Source organism: Gigantopelta aegis, chromosome 3 (assembly GCF_016097555.1).
Source record: "Gigantopelta aegis isolate Gae_Host chromosome 3, Gae_host_genome, whole genome shotgun sequence".
NCBI lineage: Eukaryota > Metazoa > Mollusca > Gastropoda > Neomphalida > Peltospiridae > Gigantopelta > Gigantopelta aegis.
Genome location: NC_054701.1, coordinates 30,905,958 through 30,922,734, shown reverse-complemented (window position 1 = coordinate 30,922,734; position 16,777 = coordinate 30,905,958). Strand labels below are relative to the sequence as shown.

The 16,777-nt window shown below is 38.7% G+C and overlaps 1 non-coding gene across 1 annotated transcript; it reads right to left on the bottom strand.

Moving 5' to 3' along the window:
• Positions 1 to 8,315: 8,315 nt before the first annotated feature.
• Positions 8,316 to 8,388, bottom strand: Trnar-ucu. Its single transcript has one exon. It is a non-coding gene; the product is annotated as a tRNA-Arg (tRNA).
• Positions 8,389 to 16,777: the final 8,389 nt, after the last annotated feature.

Sequence of the window (16,777 nt, the reverse complement as noted above, 5' to 3'; positions counted from 1 at the left end):
ATTATTCAGACTGTTTCACAGACATAATATCACAAGGGGCAGGATTTAGCTCAGTCAGTTGAGTGCTCGCTTGAGGTGCTTTTGTCGCAGGATCGATCCAATTCAGTGGATCCATTCAGCTGATTGGGTTTTTTCTTGTTCCACAACTGGTCAAAGGCCGTGGTATGTTCTTTCCTGTCTGTGGGAAAGTGCATATAAAAGATCCCTTGCTGCATTAAGAAAATGTAACGGGTTTCCTCTATTGACTACGAAACAGAATTACCAAATGTTTGACATCCAATAGCCGATGATTAATATATCAATGTTCTCTAGTGGTGTCGTTAAACAAAACAAACTTTACTGTTTCACAGACATGATATCACAACGTCCTTTGATATACTAGTCATGGAGCACTGGTTCCGACACGTAATCCTAGTTTAAATCAAATTATAAAAATGTATAGTCCAGCAACTTTCATTTCATTTAGTTATGTCCGTGCTTATACCCAATTAAGATTCAAGCACGCTGGCCTGAGCTATCTGTGCTGTCTGTCCATGACAGTGGGTTAGTGGTTAGTTGTTAGTGAGACCGGCCTCGGTGGCGCAGTGGTTAAGACATCGGAATACAGGCTGGTAGGTACAGGGTTCGCAGCCCGGTACCGGCTCCATCCCAAAGCGAGTTCTTAAGGGCTCAATGGGTAGGAGTAATCCCACTACACCCTCTTCTCTCTCACTAACCACTAACCAACTAACAACTAACCCACTATCCTGGACAGACAGCCCAGATAGCTGAGGTGTGTACCTAGGACATCGTGATTGAACCTTAATTGGATATAAGCATGAAAATAAGTTGAAATGAAATGAATGTTAGTGAGAGGGAAGTTGGTGAAGTGACTATACACCTACCTATTGCTCAAGGAGTGAAACTCGCTCTGGGTGGGTTCCGCTACCGGAAAACGATTCAGACCCTAGTTTCAGCCCGTGAAAATGGACGCCAAGTTTAGTTACTCTACAAACCTATAACACACATTTGGATAAGGTTATGACAAAGATAAGTTATACTCTGTGATATTTATACGGGAAAATATTGTTCGAAAAATAACTAGAGCTTTTCTCAATAACTATTAATTCTCAGACGAAAGTGTTTTTAGAATTAATAAAAATGCATTTTGGAGTATTATAAAAATTCGGATGCCCAGAACTACTTCAGGTGTTCGAAAATGAACATTCTAAACAATAAAAGTACTTCTACTACGTTGTAGTGTTTAAAAACTAGGGTCTGTCATTCCAAGTAGGATGGTTTAACCACTACACCACCTATGCCAATGTCTAGCAACTCCTATTGCATATCTCACATATGACAAGCGTGGTAGTACTTTGGCGTCGGAAGATACCAGTAACTGGAGGGGACAGAAATGCATTAATAAAGGTAATGTTTTATTTAACGACGCACTTAGCACATTTTATTTATGGCTATATGGCGTCGGACATATGGTTAAGGACTACGCAGATATAGATAAAGATAGCCCAATGTCGCCACTTCATGGGCTACTCTTTTTGATTAGCGGCAAGGGATCTTTTATATGCACCATCCCACAGACAGGATAGCACATACCACGGCCTTTGATATACCAGTTGTGGTGCACTGGCTGGAACGAGAAATAGTTCAATGAGCCCACCGACGGGGATCGATCCCACACCGACCGCGCATCATGCGAGCGCTTTACCACTGGGCTACGTCCCGTCTCACTCCTAGAAATGCATAAATTCGCCGTTCAACTCGGGAAGGAGGCATAATCTTCAGAGTTGAAGGGGGGATGGCCCCGATCTTTTCGACATCGTTCGACGCCGGTGAAGAGACAAAGACAATGACAAGGGCAAGGAAATAATTCAACGTACATGTTCAGAGCCACATATGGCACGCCTGTCGTGGGCGTATGTTTTGGCGTGGGCCACTTCTTCATTCCAAGACGAGAGACGTCTGTGATATTAGGGCCTATGTATAGATACGGTGACGTTCAAACTTTAACTGGTGAGTTAAAAGTAAAAATTTCTGGGGGTTTTTGACACAATTAGAGTACAATGAATAGTTAATCATCTGCTACTGGATTTCAAACATTTGTTAATTCAAAGGAAACATTTTTCCATAAGCAACAGAGAAAGGACCTTTTATATGCATTTTCCAACAGACAGAACATCACATACCACGGCTTTTGATATACCAGTCGTAGTGCACTAGTTATTAACCGGTCAGATGTTATAATTAGGAATACTGATTTCTACTAGAGAGATTGTGCCTTTAATAAAACACGCTTCAGAATTGTTTGACTTTGCTATATTTATAGCCGGCGATATGTTTGATGTATGGGACAAGAAGTGGCCATATTCCCTGTGTAAATACACGTCATACCTATAAACATCGATGAATATGATTAACATGTCTTCTCAATCAACCTGTCACTAGTTTACGTCCACCTGTGACCTGTAATAAAATCCGTATCCAAGTAAATATACGGGAACAGATTTTAATCACACAATTAACTGCACGAAGATTAATATTTTTAGAGCTACGTGACGCACGGAAATATATCTATATCACGATGATCACAGGAGCGATGAACTGACTCATTTTAATTTTTTTAAAGATCTCTCTCTGTGTGTGTGTGTGTGTGTGTGTGTGTGTGTCTCTCTCTCTCTCTCTCTCTCTCTCTCTCTCTCTCTCTCTCTCTCTCTCTCTCTCTCTCTCTCTCTCTCTCTCTGTATATACATCAACCTCCCTTACTTTTCTCCCTCTCTCTTTTTAACTTTCTCTCTTCATCTGCAATTATTTTGTATTTCATCAATTTTTAAAACTTTTATTATTTGTTACTTATATAATATTATATAGAGAATAATACATAAGTGGTCGTTAAATACCATTTATCTTACAACGAGTCGTTTTAAAATGTAGCTAACGGATACGAATGTATTATTCTATTTCTTATATATCCCCAAAACCCAGGTTGTAAGCAAATTTAAACATATTTTTCGACTAAATGTTATTTACAGCCCTTTGACTTGTAGCTAACTTACAAATGATTGTCAGGTTAACTATACGTCATAGTGTAATCGATTTCGATCGCGCTGTTTTTTTCCTTGGATGTATAGCACTTGTGACCTGGTCATCACCTAGGAGCAGCCAGTCGTATGTCTTGAAATTGCTAGCATACGTACATGTGTAAACAAGTGTGTGTTATGAAACATAACGAATGTTGTTCTCACAAACGGGTGTGTACATGGGCGTACATGGGGGGGGGGGGGGGGGGGGGTCGATGGGTTTGACCGACACCCCCCCCCCCCGAAATCGCTTTTTTTTATAATTTAATATATCTGACATTGATATCTGACATTATTATATTTACTAAACATAGAAATATATGCCCAATATCTCTCATTCCCAGTCTGGAGCTCCACGAGGTAAGACGTGTTTGTTTCGCGTGTGCACACTGCACGTGCTTTCGTGAGCTCGACTTGGGGGTCCTTCATTTCGTTGTTTTTGTCGGCGAATTTAAGTTTTGTACTGGGATGTATGCGGTCATTGGAACTGATTGAACGCTGGAACGCTTCTCGTTTCGACAGCCTGCACCACCAGGATGGATTCTTTTTTAGCGAGATTCCTTGCCTCCACGTCATTTCTCCGTCTGACTGTCGACTTGGTTTTTTTCGTGACTCGTATGACGGCCATTCTGCAGAACGCCACGGTTGTTCGCGTTTAGTCTCTACATGTCCGAGCCTGTCCTAGCAGCACTGGAAGATTGACCGCCCCACTCTAAGAAGAAATAGGAAGCGGGGTCGGCCCCTACTACTCTTTTTCTAGACTTTACCTTGCTTTATAGTGATACCATCTCGTATCCTCCGGAGTCGGGCCCGTCCGCACCACTATACCAAACCATGACGACTGGACTATACCCTAGTCTGATACTCTCTCTCGTTCAGACGGATCCGGCTTCTCAAGATCTGTATTTCAGCACAGCACTACACCTTCAACGTCTATCGACTGTCAATCTAGGGGTTTTCTTCACGGGATGCAACCCATCTCGTCACTTTAAGCTGTGCACCCAAACGGCCTTAACGAGGCCACTCGCGTGGACATATCGATCGGACTTTAAACTTTTAGATCTGCGTTCAAAATTTTATGTTGAAATTACTTCTTTATTTTTAAATATGATTAAATAGTCCGATCCTCTCTTCTTTCTCTTCTTTAATTTTGGACTGTCCTTCTAAAATGCTCCAAATTATATAAATATTCGGCCGAGCAGTCAATTCTTTTTATTTTTGGCTTGTAACCTTTTTTTTTTTTTTTTTTATTCTATTAACTTTTTTTACTAATTGCTATTTTCAAATTTCTGCTCATTTTCAACCCCCCCCCCCCCCCCCCCCCCCCCCCCCCCCCCCCCCCCCCCATCCCGAGTCAGGCCACCGATCTTATCGGAGGTCGGACTCGGGATTGGCGTGTTTGAAACCCTAGTGGTATATGGGCACGTTAAACTAGTTATCATCATCACCAATATCTCTGCAATCTATTTTGGAACCCTCCTTTTCACAACTCAACATAAAATATATGCCCAATATCTCTGCAATCTATTTTGGAACCCCCCTTTTCAAAATCCTATGTACGCCCATGATGTAAGAAACGTATTATAAATTGTCCAATTCTTGTTCCATCTAAAGCGATTTTAATATTTAAAAATCTCATTGTTACTGGTGGCAATTTTAATAAGCGCTATTACAATTATATTAAATAGTACAAAGCTGGGGCCCGTTTCACACAAACATCGTAAGTTTACGCCTGTGACTAGCAGGTCATACGTTTACACCGGTCATACGTTTACACGTATTTAGCATCTATTTCACGCAGAAAACTACTTCATTGAAGAAGATGGTGCATTTTAAGGCAAAAGAAAATGAAATATATGTATATTTCAAACTATATAGTTGTACTATTAGCAGGAACTAGAATTGTAGTTTAGTCCTAGATTTACATTTACGTGCGAAACTAGGCTTACGATGGCATTTACATAATGTTCGTAATCGCCAAATATTTAGTTTTGGGATGTAGGCGTGATTTTGGTCTGCGGATTAGCCATAAGAGCTGGGTCTTGTTATCAGAAAGGGCGGTGCGTAGCCCAGTGGTAAAGCACTCGCTTGATACGCGGTCGGACTAGGATCCATCCCCGTCGATGGGCCCATTAGCTCTAGCTAGTGCACCACGACTGGTATAACAAAGGCCGCGGTATGTGCTATCATGCCTGTGGGATGGTGCATATAAAAGATAACTTGCTACTAATGGAAAAATGTACAGGATTTCCTCTCTAAGACTATAATTATATCAAAATTACCAAATGTTTGACATCCAATAGCCAATGATCAATAAAATTAATGTTGTCTAATGGTGTCGTTAAACAAAATAAACTTTTTAAAAAAACCTCTTTTGTTTACAGAAACAGTGGTCGCAATTTGAAAAATATTTTGTTTGAACATTTAAGGACATACTTGACAGTGTATTGTGTGTGGACTTAGTCACTTTATTTAGTCAGTACTCAGATATGTTCAATTACTGTCACTTAAGCATGTTTGTTGCTTTTAAAGCCCCGTTCGCTCGGTACGATTCATAGTAACGACTTTTAAACAGTTTATCCATAATTGAATTTTAGTGTGGATAACGCTTAAATTATCAAAGATTTTAGTTCCATTTTAAAAGAGAAACATAAACAGTAATTAGAAACCATCCCATTTTTACAACTAACAGCAAATTTAAGCCTGTGAGACATTAAAACATAGAATAAACTTGTTAATAAACATACATTTTGACACCCATTAGAAAGAATACCATGTGATATTTATGGTAGCACACGACAATATCCACTATATGTTGGAGATCCATTTAAACACAGTTGATCCATTCACGTAATGAACCTGGGCGGGGCGTAGTCCAGTGGGAAAGCGTCCGCCTGTTGCGCGGTGCGTCTAGGATTGATCCCCGTCTGTGGGCCCATTGGGCTATTTCACATTCCTGTCAGTGCACCACGACTAGTATATCAAAGGCCGTGGTATGTGCTATCCTATATATGGGATAGTGCATATAACAGAGCCCTTGCGGGTTTCCTCGAATAGTCAATATGGCAAAATTAGATGGAGCAACACCATTAGAAGATGACAGCTTATTAGAGGAAGATTTTGTTGTGCTTGTGGTTTGACATCCAATAGCTGATGATTAATAAATCAATGAGATCTAATGGTGTAAACAAAACAAAGTTTAATTTTTTATAGTGATGAACCATAATATGTCAAATCCAAATTATACTGATTACAAGCGAAAGCACCGTAACTAATTAATATTAAACTTCATAACACCATTAGAGTACGGTATATTGATTAAAATAATAAACGGGGGGGGGGGGTATTGTTGTTTGGGTTTTTTTTTTGGGGTTGGGTTGTTGGGGTTTTTTTGGGGGGGGTGGGGTGGGGGGGTCGATATTTCTTAATTCTGACAGTCATTAGAGGAAACCCTCTACATATTCCTCACAAACGTTAATGAATCTTTTGTCGACCACCAAAAACAAAAAAAAAAACACCAAAACCAAAAAAAAAAAACAAAACAACACAAAAAACAAAAAAAAAAAACACAACAACAGAAAAAAAAGAAAAAAAAAAAACAAAAAAAAAAAAAAAAAACAAAAAATACATTTTCCCACAGATTCGGGACCACATTTACCAGTGATATACCAGTCGTAGAGAATTAGTTTGGATAGGAAAACGTCAAATCCCGCCTCTCGTAAAATTTAATAACTTCAGATAGCGTAGAAATTTCATTTTTTGATAAGCATGTTTTTTAATACAACAGTCGAGTCCGTTAGATATGAGTTATACCACAAATCGCGTTGTTTACAAACACATTCCACTTGCTACATCACACAGTCCTCGTTTTGCCCCAATCTAATTGAAATCAGCCCTACTGGTCTAATCAGCGGAGCTAATTGTAATCAGATTGCTTTTCCCCCACCACGTTTTATATTTGTCTGTTGGTGTCGCCCCATAACACGTGTATAATAAGGGGAAAGTAACATTCATAGACAGTGGATGGTGCCCCCCCCCCCCCCCCCCTCCCCGCCACTAGAGCCGGTTCAAGAATCCGCAGGGGCCTGTAGCACAAATAACAGCGGGGCCCTCTTCCCAGTATATATATTTTGCAACCCCCTGGGGGAGAGGGGGGAAATTACCTGGGGAAAATAAATGTACACGTCACCGCGGGGTCCCCATGAAGCGCGGGGTCCGTAGCACGTGCTGCATGTGCTACTAGGATAAACCGGCTCTGCCACCCCTCCCCCCCCCCCCCTCCCCCACCCCAACCTCTCACCCGATGTGGGCGACCACCCAATATAAAATCCTGACTACGCCAGGTATTTAAATATATTTTGTAACAACTCATTGCAAGATAAACAATATCTAACGGTAACTTGTGTCGTATAAAATGTTGTATCGTTAAAGCGCACCTTAAGGAAGAATCTGTAATCAATTTCTATTTACATGACATGCCCCACAGAGAGCGCAACGTGACATATTCAACAGAAGCGACTATCTTTCAATTATTTATTCGTCATGCAATGAATCCACTCGCGTATATCGTGACAAACATTGTCTATATCAATATCGACCCGCTAAATTGCGCTCATATTATTATTAATCAGTCTGTTGTGGTCGGCGTTTTTGTGTTTGGTGTTTACCGTAACTAATGTAAACTTTAAACAGATTAACTAATATAGCACTTATTTACACTCTAAGCACAATAAAGCCCGAACGTGACTCCGGGTAAGGTTCCAGTGAATTGATGACGTAGGTGTATGAAAAACAAAACAAGAAACAAAACAACAACAATAACAAAAACTATAACCTGATTAGAGTTGAACTTTCTAGAAAGTTTAACAAGTGAAGGTTGTTTTAAAAAAAGAAAGAAAAAAGAATCAAAGGAATGAAAGAAGAATTTGCAAATTTGTGTCAAGATCAAAGGAATGAAAGAAGAATTTGCAAATTTGTGTCAAGATATAAATATGGCAGGGTTAGAAGTAGACCGAATATTTCTGTAAATATAAAATAGACAAATCATTAAAAAATTAATATAAAATTTGAAATAGCTTAACAGAGACAGAGAAATTCGGTCTACGGGACACACGAGCTGAAGTATCATTTTGTCAAATTTCGGCATGTATCTGAATGTGTAAAATCAAGAACAAAACACGTATAACTTTTCTTTCTTTTTTAAACTATTTTGCGAATGCTTTTCAAAAACAAAATTATTGTCATCCCCGGCGGGATTCGAACCCGCGACCTCTGGATTAGAAGTCCAGCGCGCTATCCACTGCGCTACGGGGACATACAATTATTTTTCTTTTTGTGGAGTTTCATTGTCAGATGTTACAGGGCTGACTCTTTTATAATAGGGCTGGGACTCTGTTTGTTGTTTAGGGTTGTTGGTTGTTGGTTTTTTTGGGGGTTTTTTTTTGGGGGGGGGGGGGTAACGACACCACTAGGGCACATTGATTTATTAATGTCAAACATTTGGTAATTTTAACATATAGTTTTAGAGAGAAAACCCGCTACATTTGTCCATTAGCAGCAAGGGATGTACTGGCTGGAACGAGAAATAACCACTGCCCACACCTACCGCGCGTCAACTTGGTCAAGCGAGAGCTTTACCACTGGCCTACGTCCCGTCCCTTGATATTAGTTAATATATCCACGTAGAATAGAGGAGGGTTAGGGGAACTATAATAATATATAGCGTACTAGCAATTGTTGTTGTTGCTGTTGTTTTTATTATTTAAAAAAAAGAGAAGGTACAATAACCATATAATATGATAATGATACAATATACATAGTTTTGTCTCTTTCTTTTAAAAACAGCACTCAATGTAAATACAACAGTATTATATGAATATATAATATAAACGACCATAACAAGATGCACATAATACAGTAACAGTGGCTTAATAAGAACTAAACAAAATTATAATTAATACAATTATATATATATATAAAAAATAGATATATGATATATATATATATATATATATAGATGATACAAGATGTACAAGTATATATGTAAGAGTATTATTCAATACATCATATATATAGATATATACTATTAATATATATATTATATAATTTCTCTCTCATATCTCTATCTATCTCTCTCTCTCTCTCACATCTCTTCTCTCTCTCTCTCTCTCTCAAACCCTCTCTCTCTCTCCCCACTCTCTCCTCTCTCTCTTCTGCTCTATCTATCTCTTACTCTCTCCATTTCTCTCTCTTTCTCTCTCCTCATCTCTCTCTCTCTCTCTCTCTCTCTCTCTCTCTCTCTCTCTCTCTCTCTCTCGGCTTCTCGCCTCTCTCTCTATATATATTCTTATAATATATATATTTCTCCTCTCCTCTCCCCTCTTCCTCTCTCTCTCTCTCTCGCTCCTTTTCTTCTCTTTCTCTCTCTCCCCTCTTTCTCTCCTCTCTCTCCTTTTTCTCTCTTTCCCGGATGTTCTTTCCCCCACTCCTATATATCCTATTTCTATCTCCTTTTCCCACTCCAATTCACACTCCTTTTCATCCGACTTTTCCTTCTATGAACCACGTTACTCTAAATATCCCCTGTTCTGTTTTCCTTATTTGTCCTTCCGCTTTTTCTCTTTTACTCTCTTCCATTCTTTTTAGACCTTCGTTTGTCGTAGATCCAATCCCTTTTATGTTTTTAAATGTTCCATGTCCTTTGTTCTTATTCATTTTTCTTTTGTATTGAGGTAATAGGAACCTGATAAGGAATTTATTCACACAATCCAAATACTTCCAATCCTTTTTCCTTTTAACTTGCAATTCCTCTTAAAGTTTGTCTTGCATAAGTTCTCCTTTCTTACCTTGTGCGTGATTGTCACATGCGTTTTCTTTCTTCCCTTTTCAACATTTTCCCTTCCCCCCTTGTTCCTTTGATTAGATCCAAAACACAATGAAGAACTGTAATTAATTATCCCTTTTTCCCTCTTTGCTTTTACCTCTTCTCCTTTACTTGTTAGTAGCCACACTGTTTTTTCCGAACAATGCATCTGATACTTCTTTCTCATATTAGGTCTTTCTGTTTCTTTTTTCCTTGTTTTATCCACATTCCCCCTTTATTCCTTTCTGCCCTTCCCTTCCCCCTGTTTCCTTCCTCCTCCGACCTTTTCCTTTTCTTTCCAAGCGCGCTATCCCCCCCCGCTACGGCCCCCTTGATAATCTCAATGCTTTTGCCTCTTCCCTCCTTCTCTCCCTCAACGTCTTTTTCTCCTTCTTACTTCTCTACCTCTTCCCCCCCGATTGGTGAGAACACCCTTTGCGTTGTTTTGTTACTTTCCCCTGGTTTCTCAACACAACTCCATAATATCTAATTCTCGCTTTAATCCTCTTTTCTTCCCGTAGCTAGGATTTTTTGTTTGGGGGGGGGGGGGGTTCTGGGGGCAACTGATTATTTCTTTTTCTAAAACTCCTTTTTCTTTAACTTTCTTTTAATGGGTTTTCGAATCCTTTTCCCCCCCCCCTGCTTTCTACGGCCCTTTAATGGTGTTTCCTTTTTTTCGGTGGCTTCCGTCTTTTCCCATCGGTCTACAGGCCTGTAGGTTTACTTTTCTTTCCCCCGTCGAGGCCTGGATTCTTTTCCTCGAGATACCGAACCTCTTTTTTCCTTGAGTTTTTCTTTTCCGTAAACAAGGCTCATTGTTAGGTTTCTTCTTTTTGCACCGTACCAGTGATTCCATACTGGTTCACTTTTTCCTGTTTTGTGCTATCCTGCCTGTCCTTTCGCAAATAAAAGATCCCTTGAATGCCTGCGTCTCTCTCCCCTAGCCTCTTGTTTATGACAGCTTTTTCTCTCCTCTCAAAACAGTGTCTTTCCCCCATATTGTTTGACGCCAATCCTTTCTTTAAGATAAAAAATCTTCTGTGCTTCTAGCGGCGTCTTTTCCTTTTTAAAACCTTCCTTTCTTTCCTTTAATGTCCTCATCCTTTTCTTTCTGTTTCTCTCCCCTAGCCTTTGTCTTTCTGTATCATTCTTTCTCTCCTCCTCTCTCTCTCTCTCTCTCCTCTCTCTCTCTCTCTCCCTTCTTCCTCTCTTCTCTCTCTCCTCCCTTTCTTTATTTTTTATATATATACTATAATTTCACTTCTCCTCACCTTCCCTCTCTCTCTCATCTCTCTCTCTTTCTCTCTTTCTCTCTCCTCTCTGCTCTCTCTCTCTCTCTCTCTCGCTCAGCCTCCTCCCTCTTTCTCCGTAGTCCCTGCCATTCTTTCCTTATATCCTATATATATCTAACATCTCAGACCATTCAAAATTCACTTTTCATGTTCATCCGACTTTTCCTTTCTATGAACGACGTACATAAATTTTTGCATCTAAAGGAATATTTGTCTCGCTTTTAGTTATATTTCAATTAATTGACCTTCGTTTGTCCCGTATCATCTTGTTACTTACTGTTTTTTAAAATGTGACTTGTCCTTTGTATTATGCATTTTACAGATTGTCCTCACTATCCCCTATCCATATCGGCCTTATTCCACTTTATTCTCCTCCTTTTACATCCAATGTATCTCCAGTTAACTCTCCCTCTTTTAAAGTTTGTTTGCTGAGTGTTGAAAATTACCTCATGCGTGATTTTTCTCAAAGCGTTGAACAATTTCTCATTAATTTCCCCTTGTCCTTTGATTATTTCCTCACTGTCAATTGAAGACTTCTCATTAATTATCCTTTTTACCCTTCTCCTTGCTTTCCTCCTGATATTACTTTCGTAGCCAACACCTCTTTAATAGAACGATGCTTTTATGATCTTTTGAAATATCTTACTGAATTGAATGTTTGTTTCCCTTTTCCTTTAAAAGTTTCAGCCTCTCATCTCCCCGGCGGATTTATCGAACCCGCGACCTTCTGGATTAGAAGTTCCCCCCCAGCGCGCTTTCCACTGCGCTACGGGGACTTTATAATCCCCTGCTTTTTTGCGAGATTCATTGTTATAACCACGCTTTTTCCTTCTCCCTTTCTTACACACCCGTTGGTGAGAACCCCTTGGTTGTTTTGGTTTCCACCATTACCCCTTTCTCTTTCCTTCTCCCTTTCTAATACACTTCCGTAGCTCCTTTCTTTTGTTTGTTGGGGGGGGGGTCGGGGGGGCATCCCCTTAGTTATAGTCTAAAACTCCTTTTTCTTTAAACTTTTCCTCCCATTGTCCCCTTCCCCCTTTTCTCCTCCCTACCCCCTGTTAATTGTTCTCCTCTCACTTCCCTGTCCTTTCTGCCTGCTTTCACCCTCCATGTTTGGTGAGGGGGACCACCTGGGCCATCATAAAAATCAGGGTGGACATTCTGATCCTGGCAATAAGTGAGAAATTTGACCTCATGTACAAAATTAACATGGTGAAAAAGTGACCAAAAATTAGGGGTAGGGGGACTTAAATTTGACATATCTTGGTGAGATATCAATATATAATAGCATTTTACACACCAAAATGAAGCTTGCAGTTTCCCCATAAAATGAAAGAAATGTTTTAGACTGGATCATTTTCAAGGTCAACAGACGTTATGAGGGTGTCGCCTTTAAATTACGACACCCCCCCCCCCCCAAAAAAAAAAAAAAAAAAAAAAAAAAAAAAAAAAAAAAAAAAAAAATAATAATAATAATAATAATAATAATAATACTTTTTTTGTAATAGTCCTTAAAAAGGTCAGAATAAAGATAGGCATTGTTTATTTAGCTTTTCTACAAGAAGACATAGGGGCCTACTAGGTAAGTTTTTAAAATCATAAACTTTGATAAAGGTAACATACTAACTACTTAGATGACATATGAACTTTTGACAAAATTAGATTACACGATTTTTTGTAAGAAGTCAAAAACTTCACAGAACTTGCAACAATAATGTTCCATTTGGTTTGATATATTTGCAAAATAATAACAACCAAAGAGATACATAACAATACAATTTTTTAAATATATATTCTATATTTTCTATATTCAATAATAAAAGTATAGATCCACATAATTGGCAGACTTGTTCTACTTCCTTTTTAGGCATATAGGCCTACTTGATGGTATGTATAGTAAAACAGACTAAATATATTCATCAATGTAAATAAAGTTATTATACCTAGTACAGCAATTAACAGCATTACCACACACATATACATAAAATAGCATTAGTCCCAAGTATGTTTGACACTTTATTACTATTCTGTAGGTGTGAGTCAAACTGTACTACAATATTTGCTAATAAGGTGGGGGTTGATGATTGTTGGTGTGTGTGTGTGTGTGTGTGTGTGTGTGTGTGTGTGTGTGTGTGTGTGGAAAGGAAGGAAGGAAATGTTTTATTTACCGACACACTCAACACATTATATTTTACGGTTATATGTCGTCGGACATATGGTTATGGACCACACAGATACTGAGAGAGGAAACCCGATGTCGCCACTTCATGTCATGTGCTACTCTTTTCGATTAGCAGCAAGGGATATTTTATATGCTCTAACCCACAGACAGGATAACACATACCACGGCCTTTGATATACCAGTCGTGGTGCACTGGCTGGAGTGTGTGGAGATGTCGTACTTGACAACATTTTATATTCTTCTTCTTTACTTTCCTTAATCAATGTTGATTTAAACAAAACTAAAAACACAATATATTTGTGTTTAATTAGACCAGGTAATGTGTAGGCCTAGCCCATGTATCAGGTGCGTGTTCAGGATAAGTTGTTGGAGGTTCCATAATCACCACCACCCCCACTCCCGAAGCTGAGCTTGAGGTGTTTAGAAAAACCCAGTATTTAACAGTATAATGTCTGTTAAAGTACTTTTTATATAATGTGGGTGTCCTTTTCAAACATTCCCTCTTCCTGATTTCTGAAACATTGCACCCCTCTCTAGAAAAACCCTGCCCCGCCCACGGCCAATATTAATATAATCATGGTCTTGTTTTTGTTTGGCACAATTAAAAGCATATGTCATTGTGGTTTACTAATTCTTTAAGCAACTGATCCATATTTCCACACTGATTCAGTGACTGAATAAACAAGACCGTCATAAGCGTGTTTGTTTATTGTTGTTCTTGGATACAGTGATCAAGTGCAAAGGAAAGGGTGTGGAATTGGGGCAAATCAGAAATGGGAGAAATTATTATTGAATTAATAGAGATGTAGTTACTATTTCGTATCATGGAATATCCTGACTCGGGAAATGCATGCCTTCAATTACTTGTATTAACAATGACAAGACAACTAACGTCATAAATAGCGTGTATACGTTTACATATATTGATAAAATAAAACAAATAGGTCACGTTCAAAGATATACTACTTTCTAAACAACTATTGTTATACTTTAAAATCAGACTTGCACGAGTGGTAGCTTTTATATGTGCGATGTATGTTGTTAAAGGGAGAATAAACTAAAACATGAGCCTTATGTGTTGGAAAGATGCATACCCGGACCACCAACACATACTGACACTTTAACAAATAAAAAACGCGTAATTGTAGTGTTAATTTTAAAAAAACGTGATTATTCCTGCTATCTGGGGGAAGCCATTTTCGTTTCTTTTCGAAGCGTCCGGTACTCTAGCTTGGGGCGAAGTGACGTCAGCTCCTGACCACCTCCTGTATGCACAGTAATTTACGACAAGGCGCTTCTCTTTGATCAATGTACACTATTAGGCCTATTGGTATGCTACGTTGGAGCAAAAACCACAACCCACGATACCCAAGTGAGAATTTTCTTTTCTTTGGGACTACGTAATTGGTCAGTTCTGTGATTTTAGATGGGAAAGTCTACTTAATCAATAGTTTTACAGAAATGTGTACAGTAATAAACCATGTGCATTACCATTTTAAGGGCGACAGGTAATATTACACAACACCAGTATGTATTTTTGTATCTAGACTGCATCAATTAATTGGCTCGTTTGGTTACCAATCAAAGACACACTTGCCAATCAGAAATCACAGGTAGAGGCAACTAACAGAATAGACATATTAACTAAGAAATCACACCGTGTATTATTTCGGTACGTAGGTTCATGCATGGACAAAACATGGTATAATTATTTCGACTTGTTGTGTAACCACTTTGACATTAATGGTTTATTTTGTATTGAAAAATAATATATATTTATTGCTGGCTTACTGAGATGTATATTATTACAGAACACTGCAATGCATGACTATTTTATAATCCCTCAAAAAACAGGTAGATTTGTTTCTCTAGTTCTAAGACTCATTCCTGACGTTACACGTTAGTTTTACGTAATCACCGACTTGCCAGAGGGCGTATTGACTGGTATGGAACAAAATGGCTACTCCCGTTATATATAATAGCCGTCACATATAACCATTTTATTAATTATATATAATAATACACTTGCTGATATTAAGCAATAATGTGCATTATATATCGTTGAATATGCATACCAGTCCAAAAGCCTTGCTTAAGGATTCCTTTAATATGTGCGCGCCCGCATGTTTAGTTTTATTGTTGTTTGTGTTGTTGTTGTTGTTTTCAGTGGGGTTTTTTGTTTGTTTGTTGTTGTTGTTGTTGTTTTAACAATGGATATTATAATACACGTGTAGATAACATACTGCACATACATGGACGGGAGGGATGTAGCCCAGCGGTAAAGCGCTTGCTTGGTGCACGGTCAGTCTAGGATATATCCCCTTGGGGGGGGGGGGGGGGGGTCCATTGGCCTATTTCTCGTTCTAGCCAGTGCACCATGACTAGTATATCAAAGGTCGTGGTATGTATTATCCTGTCTGTGGGATGATGCATATAAAATATCCCTTACTAATGGAAAAATGTAGCGGGTTTCCTCCGTCTAGTATAATTATGTCAAAATTACCAAATGTTTGACATCAAATAGCGAATGATTAATTAATCAATGTGTTCTAGTGGTGTCATTTCATTTCCACTTATTTTCGTGCTTATATCCAATTAAGGTTCAAGCACGCTGTCCTGGGCACACAGCTCAGCTATCCGGGCTGTCTGTCCAGGACAGTGGGTTAGTTGGTTAGTGGTTAGTGAGAGAGAAGAGGGTGTAGTGGCCATACACCTACCCATTGAGCCCTTAAGAACTCGCTCTGGGTTGGAGCCGGTATCGGGCTGCGAACCCTGTACCTACCAGCCTGTAGTTCGATGGCTTAACCACTACGCCACCGAGGCCGGTCTAGTGGTGTCGTTAAATAAAAACACACACATGCTGGCGTGACTTCATTATTGATTTAAACATTATTTTATTATACTATGTACATTACAGTGTGATTGATCAATGGTCAACATGTCTCGTCATTTTGCAGTAAACTTGTATAAAAGACCTGCATATAGATGCTAAAACAAAAAAGGAAGACGAGAGAAATAGAGAGAAGGGATTAACAATATATGAATAAATATATATATATATATATATATATATATATATTAAAAAACATAGGAGGGGGGAGTAGCTTCAGCCCATTAAAATGCACACTAAATTTAGTTAATCTACAAACTGTAACACATTTGGGTAAAGTTACAATTGAGTGAAACATGAGTCTGTGACTTTGAAATGGTAAAATACCCTCTAAAAATAGACTAAAACTCGACTCCATAATTGTTACTTATCAGACACACGTGCGTTTTTAAAAATATGAGAAATGCCTTTTGTGATATTAAAATCACCAGCATGACCAAAAACACTCTGAATGTGCGTAAATGGATAATCTAAACA